Below are 13,682 nucleotides of genomic sequence, written 5' to 3' on the forward strand. Positions count from 1 at the left end.
GATTGAGATATTTATTTGTGATATTGAATTGTTTATTTTGGATTGATTATCCTTCAGGGTTTCCATATCTTCATTGATTTTGTCTTTCATTTCCTGGATAGTGGTCTTAATTTCTTCCATCTGCTCGTTTATATTCTCTTTAAGCTCATTTAATTGTTTATTCACATTCTCTTTGAGGTCAAATACTAACTTTTGTGTTTCTTCTTTGAAGTTGTTAATCATTTTTACTATTGGTTTTTGGAATTCATTATTTGACAGCTCTTTCTCTACACAGGTGTTTGAATCCTTAGTGGTAGAACTGACTTTTGAGGAAGAGTGGTTGTCTTGCTGTTTCATTCTGCTTTGAGATTTATGCATCTGGAGTTGGTTTTGGTTAAGGTTTTTATCCCTTATGCTCCTGTAGTTGGGGTTTTGTGTTTTTTTTCTCTTCTGGTGCTCCAGCAGTGTTCCTCAGAGAGGATTATGCTGGATATGTTACCCCTTGCAGGGTTCTCCTTGTGGTGCTGATCACCTCTTTTCTCTGCTCAGTGACTGTAGTTTCTGCTCTTTGATGGGGTACAGGGGCTCTCTTGCAGTTGCAGTGGGGAGTGTTGGATCTCTGTGCACTGTGGTGGTCAGATCTCCTAGCACCAGCAGAGTAGCAGATTGCCACTTAGTGGGAGAGCTGAGATTACAGCTCTTGGGCAGAAGAGATGTGACTCTTCTGCAGGGAGGTGCAGCATGAAGTGTTGGGTTTCTGTGTACCTAGGAGGGAACAAGGCTTCTGGTGCCTTCTGCAAAGTGGCAGGTTATGACTTTCCTCCCCTCAGTGGGGAACCTGGCATTCTTGCTCTTTGGCAAGGGAGCAAGGGTTCTCTTGCTGTCAGAGGCAGTAGGGAGTACTGGGCCTCTGTGCTCTCTAGTGGGGAAGCCTCCTGGCACCAAAAAATGGCAAAAACTGGAGCCTGAGGTTCACTTGGGTCTGTGGTGGCAGGCTCCTGGCATTGAGTAGCAAGTTGATGGTTCCTGTGGGTAAACGGAGCCAGCAGGCTTGAATTGTCTGGTGCTCACAAGGCAGTGGAGGCCCTGGGGTCTACTTGAGTTTGGGCTTCCAGGAGCCACAGCAGCTGCTGCAGGCACAAGGGACCCAAGTCTGCAGGTAACATGAGCCCTGAGGCTTGCTTACTGGAGCTCAGCTACCTGGAGCCAAGGAAACTGCTAGAGGCATGGGGGAACCAAGCCTTTGGACAGCAGGAGTATTGGAGTCTGCTTTCCAGGTGTAGGCTCCAGGAGAGTAACAGAGTAGTGCTGCAAGTATAGAGGGACCCAGCCTTCTGGTGGCAGGAGCCCTGGGGCCTGATTTCCCACATGGGCTTCTGGGATCTAAGTTTAGTGGCTCTGCTACTGGCTTGATTTAGGTGAGCCAAGTCTGCTAGTTTTGGGATTCCTAGCTTGATCTCCAGCAGGGACTTCAGGGAGCACAGTTCAGTGGTTCTGCTGCTGGCTCAGCTTGGAAGAAATATGCTTGCAAGCAGTGAGTCGTGGGTTCTCCTTGGTTGATCTGCCACCTGGGCTTCAGCGAGCTCAGTTCTGTGGTGTTGTTTCCTCAGAAAATGAGCCTGCTGGCTTTCCTCTTCTGTTACCTAGGGAGCAGTGGGGGCTGAAGGTCCTGCTTGCACAGGGATGCTGGTTTCCTTAGAGCTTCAGGGTGAAGGTAGCAGGTCTTATGGTAGGGAGAAGAGTGGAGCTCTGAGTTCCTATGTGTGACAAGTAGGTCTTACTACCAAGGGAGCACCAATTGATGGAGCCTGGAGCCATATGGTGACTTCAGGGGTGGGGGATTGAGGGTGTTGAGCTGCAAGTCGTTCTCCTCATTCCTCCCGTGGCTAGTTGCTTCTCCATTTGTGAATTCAGAGAGGGCTCTGTTTCTTGCTGTTTATGGGACTGTGGGTGACTTTTGAGGTCCTCTTATCTTCCTTTTTCAAGGTAGTTAGTTGCTGCTGGGCTACTCGGATGTCAACAATCTGCCATCTTGCTCCCTCCCTTACTCATGACTTTTTAATATCCATGTCTCTTATCACTCCCATTCTCTCAATTATCTTGAATCCAGAAGTGGAAGTGAAGGATGTTATTTTGTGACTTTATAAAATTTGGAGTTAAAAATTATACTAAGCACTGAAGTCTTAACTTCAAAGCAAGTGAGCATTTTGTAAAATAATACATTGTTATACATAGTTATTTATTTCTTTCCTATGTTTGTTTTTTTGGATAGTCAACTTTTTATATTATTCTTCCACTGAACTTTACAGTTGACTAAGCTGCCAGCAAGTTTAGTCAAGTGCTTTATTTTTACAAAAGGATGCTTCCTCCTTGTGCTTTAACTGCCCAATGACTACTTGGTAACCACCCAAACTGCAAGCCAGTTTCCAGAGTGGTGATTAATGACAACAGTGCCATTCCTATTATATCCAACCCTATCACATTGATGAATATTCTCAACATATGGCAGCCTAATGAATCACTCAAAGCTATTAGAATGATGCATCTGTCCAAACCAGTGGTCCTCCACTAGGAGGGCATGTCTCAGTCACTTTGAGAGCATTTATAAGGGACTAGAGAAAAGGTTAGTTCGAGAAGAATTAATTTAGACGGTAACACACATGTACAGGAAAGCAATGCGAGTCAACTCCCTGTATAGCTATCCTTATCTCAACCAGCAAAAACCCTTGTTCCTTCCTATTACTGCTTGTACTCTCTCTACAACAAAATTAGAAATAAGGGCAAAATAGTTTCTGCCTGGTAGTGAGGGGATGGGGGTTGGAGGGAGGGAGTGGGGGGAAGGGGAGAGAAATGACCCAAACATTGTATGCACATATGAACAACAACAAAAAAAATAAAGCCCATGCTAGAAACTACAACAAAACAAAACCAAACAAACAAAAATATATAAAGGATTCAAGAGTATAGTGTCCCTTCTCTCACCTTATGGTCAGACTAATCTCCAAGTCAGAAAACAGATGAATAGGCTCTTAATTTATCTTCTTTATTTATATTTCCTACATGTCTTCTGATTTTTAAGTCTTTCTGTCTTGGGCTACTATTTTATGCCAACCTATTTCTTCTTTTTAAATATAAATCAGATTGATCTTTTTCTTTTGTAGTTGATATTATGTACTGGATAGGAACATGGAATGTTTTGGTATTAGACAAAGTCTGTACTTTGCCTCTGTGTGACTTTTCTTTTCTTTTTTGGCAGTGCTGGGATCAAATCCAAGGCCTATGTGTGTGAGGCAGTTGCTCTACCACTGAGCTGTATCCTCAGCCCTTGGTTTTTTGAGACAATATCTTGCTTTGCATCCCAGACTTGTCTGAAATTTGTGATTTCCTGTCTCTGTCTCCTGAGTGTAGGGATTACAGACATGTGCCACCAGGCCTGGCTTTCTTGCAACTTTTCTGTATCTGTACAATGGAGACAATAGGAGTATCTTTCTCACAAGGGTATTCTGGGGATTAGAAAATAAAAAAGAGATAATGTATATAAAATACTTAGGAAAATGTGCAACCCAAATGTATGCTCAAGAGCAAGTATTCAATAAAATATTAGATATTAGTATAACTGTCTTATAATTTTGAGAGGTTTTTTGATATAGCCTTTCATTATATCTTATTTTCTAAGTTGCTACCCAACCCTGAAGAACTTTAAAAGATAATTATCAAGAGGAAAAAACTCACCATTTTATTAACCTCTACTGGTATTCACAATCATACCAACTACGACAGTTTACCACTGATTGTTTCCATAAATATTTTTGAAACCCTGGTTATTGAACTAGATTCTGCAAGATTTTTCCCTTAAAATTGTATCATTTATTTAAAAATTGTTTACTGTTTCAGACTGGACTTTTCCAATTGCTCTGAATTGGTATATGTGTCTGTGTAAGACATAATGACTTGATCTTATCTGGTCTATGACGAGCTATAGTATGGAAGACCTTACTGACAATTTATCCACCCAATAATTAACATTTCCTCTTGAAATCTCACCCTTTTCCATTTCTTATGCCTTCCTAAGAATTAGAAATGCCAGAGAAAGTGCAGGATATCTAGTTAAATTTAAATTTTAGATTAAAAAAATGAATCATTTCATATGTTGCAAGTGATATATTTCTATAAGGTTACTTATTGTTTGTCTGAAATTCAAATTTAACTGGATATCCCTGTAGTGTTATTTGCTAACTATGGCATTCCTGCTAAGAATGAAATCAGAAAAGGGGTTTAAAAACTGAAATAATGGTGATACATTTAGTCTGATTGCAGAGACTATGTTATTCTCCCTTGTTTGTTTGCACACTATTAAAAAAAATTATCAACCAGGTTGTTTTCCATATCTGAAATAAAGCTGCCTGTGTTCATTCACATTGTGGCTGGAGAACACGTAGGTCAATCTACAAATTCAGGACAAAAATGTTGTTGGCTGTCATGACAGTCAGGCTTAATTGATGTCCTATCAAAGGCCCAATTCAAGCATGCTATCTTTCCAGGGTCCTTAAAGCCTGTCCTGCTTTCCTACCTCCTGAATCCTGTCTGTGTACAATTCCTCCATTGATTTCCTAGGCTTCATCTGGAGTTCCACCTGGGTAGACCTGGCAGGATCAGATTAACACATCAAACATGGAAATAGCTCCATACAGAGATCGGTGAGTAAAGGCTATGAGACAGGCACTTAACAGTGACTTTTGTCTATAATTTAGCTGTCAACTTCACTTCTGAGCTCAGACTTAATGACCATGTAACATAAACCTAAATTTTAGAAGAAATTAATTTGGCTTTGTGCCTATTTCTGTAAATGTGAAAACAGAACTCCCTTTCTTCTTTCTGCAGTGCACAGTTTTGGCTTTCATTTTGTAAGTATCTTTTCTGCCATGAATATATCTTTGCTTGTCCTTAGTCCTGTCATGTAAATCAGCTAAAGGATAAGGTAAGTCATGGAAACTGCAAACCGAGCTGGAGGAATAGGGAGAAAATGGACCATGAGCAAAGTATGCATGGTATTCTCAAATGGAGAACTGATAGAGTGTAATATAATGTGTCAGGGGTCGTCCTTCTCCAGACAATTCAGTGCAGGAAATCCTCTTAAAATCTATCTGGAGAAAAAATGTAAAATATTTCCAATTAAGGCAGCAGACCTTCTGGAGATGTCTACATTGTATATTTCTACAGGAAACCAGAGTAATACTGGTCTATCTCTTGGGCACAATTCCCAATGGTGAAAACAATAAATTTGAAGAATTAGATGACTGAATCTGTTTGTACAAAATTGCATCAATAGCCGAAGCCACAGAGGTACATTATAGTGGAGGGAAAGTAATTGGCTTAAATAACACACACAAATACACACACATATGCACGCATACACACTGAACTTGTTATTTGCACTGAGGTACTATTATAGAGCATGAAAAAAGTTGAGAATCATATAAATGAATTGGATAACTCTTACAAAAGGGAAAGGATGAAGATTACATTATACTTAAAATGTGCATCACATTTTATAGATAATTTGATGCATACTGAACCCTAAATTTTAGTATATGTGAAAGATACATTGTGAAATTCAAATAAGCATGTGTCAATTTGTGTGTATGTGTACATTCAACAAAATATTTTACTCTAAAATGGGGTTTGGCAAGCTACAGCCCACAGGTTGAAGCTTGTTTTGAAAATAAAATGTTATTGAAACAACAGTTACGCTCATTGTTTATGCATTGTTGATAGCGCTCTTCACCATACATGGTGGACTTGGGTGGTTCCGACAGAGACTATATGACTTATAGAGCCTAAAATATTTAACAAATAGATACCTGGCCCTTTATAAAATAATTCTAAGACATGGTTCTGGTATCTATAAAAATCATGTCTCATTTAATGACTTTGTAACATGAAATGTAATTTCCCTCCTCATTTTTGGCACAAGAAGATGAAAGAATGCCAGCTGGGCAAGGAAGTTAATGTGTGCTAAGATAAATAGAAGAGACTTTCCTTCATGTCTACTTCAATTTCCTTCTTGTCGCTAAAATCTCTTATTTTTTTCTTGTCTTTCTATTTCTATCTTCCCTTCTTATTTATCTTTTTCCTACCTTTTATTTATTCTCCACATGTATTTTTATAGCAGTGATTTTAAAAAGCATAAAACTTTTTGCATGAAAGCATGAGCAGTGTTGAAAACTTTTACCTCTGATAACTAAAGATAAACTAAGATGAACAGACCTCTGGACAGTTTTCCCGGCATTCATTAGATGCTGCATAATAGCAAAGCAGGAAGAATTCTATTTGGCTCAACATTCCTGTAATCAGCTTTGGCTCTCACCCAGGTAATTTTTCAGACACTGGAGACTCAAAAGCAAATAAGATAAGGTTCAGATCCCTTATTGTTCTCATTCATACATCCTGTACTTTTATTTGTCTTTTTCTTTATGAGACTGGGTCTTGCCATGTAGTGCAGGCTAGTAGTTATTCTCTTGTCTCTGCTTCTGGAGTGCTGGGATTATAGGCGTGTATCACCATGCTTGGTTGTTATACTTTTTTTCTAAGTGTTTAGGATAATTTGTACTTCTGTGTACAAACATGTATGGTTCAGTTGGATCTTTTATTATACTATCATATCCATGAAGTTAAGGATAATGTCCATTTTGCTTGCTTTTTAAAATTCTCAGTGTCTCCCATTTAGTAAGTTATCAACAAAATACTGTTTAATGACTTGAGTGAACAATGGGTGGGTCACTGAAATGTCTTACAATTTGGAATGACAAAGTCATTTTAAATCTTAGGTAGATCATTTTAGGTAGATCATTCTGGATACAGTTTTGAAATTTAGATTTAAGGAGAATTAGACTGGATACTACTAGTCAGATCTTCTAATTTTCCAAGACAGAAGATTTAGAAAACTCTATAATTCAGAAAATACCAAATGAACATGTTTTTTAGGCCAGATATTGCTTTCAGTATAGGACAATCAAAACAAAATTGACTAAGACACCATCTTGACACTTGAGATGATTGCAATTTAGGATGCACACGAAATGTGTAATGAATTTTGATTAGGTATTCAAAGGAAATAATTTAATGGAGGAGATGGCATTTGATGAGGGCATTGAAGATGGGTAGAAGGAGCATCTTAGGTTGTGGGAGTACTTAAAGCCAAGTCCTCTTGGGAAGTGCCTGCTGTCTAAATGTCACCAACAAGTGATTCTACTGTGATTCCCCTGGTATTAATAACACCCTAGAAATAGTTTCAGCTACCATGACCAGTGCTGCCCTGCTCACTCTGACAAAAAGCAAGGACCATTCTACAGGTAAGGAGGAAACATTAAAACTTTTAAAGGGGGTATACCAGGACATAACATATTTTATGAGGATAATTTTAGTAATCATATCACAAGTATACTGTAGGTGGGAAATCCAGGAAGAAGGCTATGGGATTAGCTCCAGTGAAAGACAATGAGACACTGCACTTGTGTAATTGCTATGGAGAAGAGGAGACCAAACCTTAGGGACACAGGGGAATGGATTAACAAACTTGGGAGTTGTTTGAGCATCAGGAATGAACGAAAGCTCGTACTATTGTTTAGCCTTGTTGAACTAGAATATTTCAATTTTCTGTCACTTTCCAAATGTGGAGGAAAGGTGTAAGTTAGTCAGGTTGAAAGATAACAGATACTCTTTTGGCTGGGAGAACTGTGGATAAGTGGTGAAGGCCCAGATTGGATAAGATTGTTTTGTCGACATGTACTTCAAATCTAACCATCTTGAGCAAGTAAAAGCCAGAGTCTATGTGTTATATATTGTTTGCATTATGATTCCATTTAACATTGAGAAGTTGCAATGTTAAGGAGGGGAATCATGAGCTGGAAGTGTGGCTTAAGTGATAAAGTGCCTGCCTAGCACGCATGAGGCCCTAAGTTCAAACCCTAGTACCACCAAAAAAAAGAGAGAAAGAGAGAAAAGAAAAGGATGGCAATAAGAAAGAAAACTAAGTCTCTTTAATGGAGGGTCTATGGTTTGAATTAACCATTGAATCATAAATTAGCTCTTGAAGTTTTATGATACCATCCTTCCTAAGTGTAGTGAGTTTGTAGAAGAGAAATCTGAGTGAACTATAATATTTGTTCTCAGAAATGTTGAACCAGACTAAATGCAATTGAATGTATTTTTAATAAGTTGATAAGCCGATTATAATCACATGACTCAAGACACTTAAACACAAAGAGGATCTTAATGCAAATAACCATCTACTTCCTAAAATCATAATGAAAGAGATGAATTGAGCAAAATGCGCAGGTCACTTATTTAAATTGTTAATTATATTTTAATTCTTTTGTTTTCTGTTTTATGGCACTGAGCATTGAGCCCGGGCCTCACACTTGCTAGGCAAGTACCCTATTACTTGAGCTATGCCACCAGCCTTTCTTATTTTATTTTACATTTTGTGGTGCTAGGTTTTGAATTCAGTGACTCGAGCTTGTGAGGCAGGTGCTCTACCACCTGAACCACATGTTTTAATTTTGTTTTTGATATAGGGTCTTGCTAATTTTGTCTAGTTTGACCTTGAACTCTCAGAGCTCCTGTCTCCACTTCCCGAGATTACAAAAGCTGGGATTACAGCTGTGCACCACCACACACAGCTAGATTTTATTGCTTTAATAAGTTTTTAAATAGAATTGTGCAGCAAATTGAATTTAAACTTCATTTCTTCAAATACAAACATCATTGTTAACAAATGACTGAGACATAAGAAAAATATAAAAAATACAACACGGAGCCCATAGGGTTTTTAGGGGAGTGAAACTACTGCATACATCACTATAATGGTGGTACATGTCACTGTATATTTGTTCAAACCCATAGAACCAACACTAATAACAGTTAACCCCAATGAACACTATGAACTCTGGGTTATAATGATGTGTCAGTGTTGAGTCCTCATTTGAAGAAAGTGTTCCACGTATGTGGAGGATTTCGATTACAGGAAGTCTATGCATATGTGGGACCAGGGGACAAATGGGAACTTTTTGCACCTTCCATTCAAATATGCCTGAAGCATGGGTACTGGAAAGGCCTATAGAAGAGGAGACCCCAGGACTGTGCTTTCAAAGACTAATCAGGATTTTCTTGATTCAAGAAAAGATGATTTGGAGAGACTGAGTAGGAATTCCAGGTGGAAGGAATGGAAAAGGCACACAAGAATTTAAAAAGGTTGGCCACACCTTCTATATAACTAGAACTCTGTATTGTTTTCTCCTCCCACGTCCCAATTTTTGTGACTTGCCTCAGTCCTTTCCTTTCCTTAGTTCTGTCTTAATACTGAGCACAGTTCTGTCTCTGAATATTCATCCTTTTTGATAGAGGTCAGTAGACTTCTCTGATGCTGCCCATCAGTCCAAGTCCTGATGCTGAATGTCATCTGTAGATCCCCCATTTCTGCATCTACTTTCTTTTTTGGTGTGTTAGTCCATTTCTTGTTTATATATCAAAATACTTGAGACTGAGTGATTTACAAAGAATAGGGGTTTATTTTGCTCATAGTTTTGGAGGCTGGGAATTCCAAGACCATGGTGCTTGCATCTTCTTGCCTTCTGATGAGGGCCTTTTTGCTGCCTCATCATATTGCAGAGGATACCACATGATAAGAAAGAGCAAGCAAGCCAGACAGAGATCACTTTTATAACAAAGCCACTCCTGCAATGACCCACTAAGCCATTAGTGCATTAATCCATTCATGACAGCAGAGTTGTCATGAACCATACCTCTCAAAGATTCTACCTTTCAACCTGCTGTTTTAGGTGCCAAGTTTCTCACACAGGATCTTCTGGTGGACACATTCGAATCATCTCAAACCATATCACTTGGATACCTATTGGTCTAAACCATGATTTTGTGACTTTTGGATACTGAACTTTGCTTCAGTTGTAGATCAAGCTTCAGCAGAGGTGGAACCTTAGTTAAGGATTTAGCTGCAAGTGATTTATAAGGGAGCAACTCCAGGAGAAAAAGCAAGGGAGTAGGAGAGGACAACAGGGAGGGAAAGAGGCCAAACAATAGTTCGACTTCAGGTGTGTGACTAGACTCAGCCTGATCCTGTGAAGAGTTCTGGAGTGTAAGGTGCATTTCAGACTTTATCTTGAGGCAAAGGAGCTCAGGTTTGTACCCTTATGCCAATTGGTCATTGGTCATGGTAGCCATGGTTGCTTATGTGTGGGGGACCTTACCTACCAAGCACTTCCAGTAAGATAATGGCAATACACTGGGTGAGCCTAGGAAAGTCACAGGCTGCAGCTCTCAGTAGCACAGCAGTCAGAAGATGGGGAATTCCCATAAAGGGATCAGAAGAGCTGGGGTGACGTATGACGTCTACTGCCACCTCACCAAGTATTTCCAAGTCATGCCTGGGAGATGTAGTGGGAGGGATGCTTCAGGTCCCAAGTTGTCTTAGCCTTTTCTTTTCTGATGTCATTAGCTAGACCCCTTTCTCTAGGCCAAGTCTCAACAGAAAAGGCTCGCATTTCCTGGAGAGCTACTGTCTCATCAAAGAAAGGAAAAAAACAAAACAAAACAAAACAAGTTGTTCTTTTGGAGGTCTAGTAAAAATCTTAGGGGGTTAGAAAACATTGACTTCATGTCAAAACAGCATTCCATACTGAAAACAAAACTTGCAACTTTAATATGCACAGAATACAGGGTTGATCCTAGGATCCAAAAAGCATGGGTTACTTCTTGATTAGTATAGAAAAGCAGAGTGATGAACCACAGAATATTTGTATTCAAACTCATTTTACTCCCAACTCAATCTTTCTGATCAGAAGGCTTGGGCAGGCTACAACAGAAAAGCAAATGTAAGATCTGAGCATTTAGTTTAAATAAGTTTTGCAGTTTCAACCAAGATTTTCAAAGATTTTAAACCATGATTCTTACTTCTAACATATGATTAGTTATTCAAAGTAATTTGGAAAAAAACCACATATGCCTTTTCTCTATTATTCCTGTATGAAGATTATCATTAGAGTGATTTCTCTCTCCTTTCTTTTCTTTGAAATAAAATGTTTTAAAAGCTCAAATTATAGGATGTATAAAAATGTGCATTTGTGTAACTCTTTTATGAGAAAGAGACAATGTTGCAATCATATGGCAAGAATTTGTTGAAATTACCAACTTTCAGGACAAATTAGAAAGCTGGCTTTGATTCAACTCAGTACTTAGCATCACCTCCCACTTCTAAATTACAGCAACTGATATTCATAATTACTAGTGTGTCATAGTTACTGTTGTGAACCAAATGAGTTAACTTGTACCTACTATAGTTTAAGGATCTTCTATTTTTACTCTATTTCTTGGAAAATAGATAATCTATGTACAATCATTCTTAATGAAATTATTCAAATGCCCACTTCCCTGTCATGGGCACTGGCAGTATCTTTGTTTCCATCACATTATGTTTGTGGTGACGTCATACTCTAATTTTAAAGATAATTTTATTTATCACACGAGAATTGGCCAATGTCTGCAAAGGTTACAGCTGTAAAGTAAACAGAAAACACTATGAAGCCAAGTGGAGCCCAAATGATTTGTTTACACTTAACATTGATTTTTAGGACCTCGTTTCCCTGTTTTGTTACAGATGGCAGTGGAAAAAACAATAGAATCTCTGAATGAGAAAGTCCCCAGATTACTATGTTGTAAAAGCGAGTCTTTGATATTCTTCCTGTTCATCTAGGGTGATGCTGACATTCACTTTATCTTTGCCTGTGGAGAAGCAGTGAATGAAGGTCATTCATACCCCGATGCTTGGACATTTCTTCAAACACAAATGGAAGCAGATGGAAGGCCTTGATGTATGGAATTGGCTTGGATGACTACTGTAAAGGGGGAAGAGAGCATTTGTTAACTAACATTAACTATTTGTACCATTTGTGACTATAGGTTATTTTCTTCCTTACTCTACTTTTGATAACTTCAGGGAAATACAAAGTAAAAATTAGCATTTTTCTTTTGTTCCCAACAAATATTTGTGACATTCCTGTGAGAACAATGCTTTTTTGATGTTTTTAATTGATGTATATTAATTTTACAACTAAGGGGTTTCATCATGACACTTTCATAAATGAATATAGTGTACTTCGATGCTTGCTACTTTGTTACATTTGACTAGCAATGAATAATTGCTGATGTACTTTGTATACATGTATGAAAATAGAACAATGAACCTGTTGAAATTGTTCTAAGAGGGGGGAGGGGTATTGAGGGAGAATGATGGAGGGGGTGAATACAATTAAGATACATTGTAAGCATGTATATAAATGTCACAATGAAACCTCCCTGTATAACTAATATAAACTAATAAAAAAATTTTAAAGGTTTAAATTGAACAGAATTTCACACACAATATCAGAGGCAAGTCTCTATCTGGTAGACTTCAACTGTGGTACATATGGGCTATTATTATTGAGATGAGACTGTATATTGACTACCACAAATTTTTTATTAAAGTTTTATGTTTATGTATTTATACACTTGCCATATTCTACCAAGTGTTCAATGATACACATAGAGCAAGATATTTATTTGTTTAATTTCCCTGCCAAGCAACATGTCAACATTTCAGATCACTCTCAACCTGTTAGTCACACTGGGAATAACTTGATTTGCAAAAGCTCCATTTCAAGTTATTAAAATATGGCTCTGATGGACTTTGCTAGGCTTAGTCATTATTTTGTAGGAGGTAACTATGCTGGGAAGTGCCCATATGCTTTTTTATTTATTGTGGTGCTGGAGATTGAACCCAGAGCCTTGAACTTGTTAGACACTCTGTCTACAACTTGATCTATGCTCCCCTCTCAGAAGTGTTTAATAGCGTGGGCTTTCTTATCCAACAATCAATTCATCAGGAATTCTTGTTGTCTTGTCCTGTAAAATATATACAGAATTTGAGAACTTACCATTTCTGTAATTGTCTTCAAGGACACTGGCTCCTGTCCTTTGGATTGTTGACCATGTCTCTCACCTGGTTTTCCAGCTTCTACACTTGCTCTCTTTATAGGTTATTCTCAACACAGTAGTAAAAATAATCCTTTGAAAACATGAGCAAGGTAATGCTGCCATGATCGCTCAGAGCATAATAGCTTGAGTCATCCTTAGATCCTTGACTTCTTGGTATGACCTTCTTCCTTCTCCCCATCACCTCTTTGACTTGTTATCCCAGGAATTCTCCTTCTCTTGCCTTCCAAGGAATTGCAACTTCTTGGTGCATTGACCTCTTTACTCTTCCTGCCTCAGAGTTGTTTTCTCTGCCTGTGAAGTTCTTTCCCTAGATAAGCTTATGACCTACACCTTTGTGTCTTTCAACTCTCTGCTCAAGTGTTTTAAATGTTACAGTCTCAAGGAGGATACATTCCTAGCTCCCATTCTCCTACTGGGCAGGCCCAAATCTTTTAACCTGCTTCCACTTACAGTTTTTACGTCTCCCTCTTTCTCCTCCACTAGAATGTGAGTTTCACAAAGACAGTATTTGGAATGTTTTTTTTAAATAATATATCCTCAAAGTCTAGAGTCATTGCAGATGCCCGATAGATATTTGTTTCATAAGTGAATGAATCTATTGTTATTTTATGATCATGGCAGAAAGTGCTTTGGGTCACCAAGGCATAGACTAC

The sequence above is a fragment of the Castor canadensis genome, chromosome 9 (assembly GCF_047511655.1).
Source record: "Castor canadensis chromosome 9, mCasCan1.hap1v2, whole genome shotgun sequence".
Lineage (NCBI taxonomy): Eukaryota > Metazoa > Chordata > Mammalia > Rodentia > Castoridae > Castor > Castor canadensis.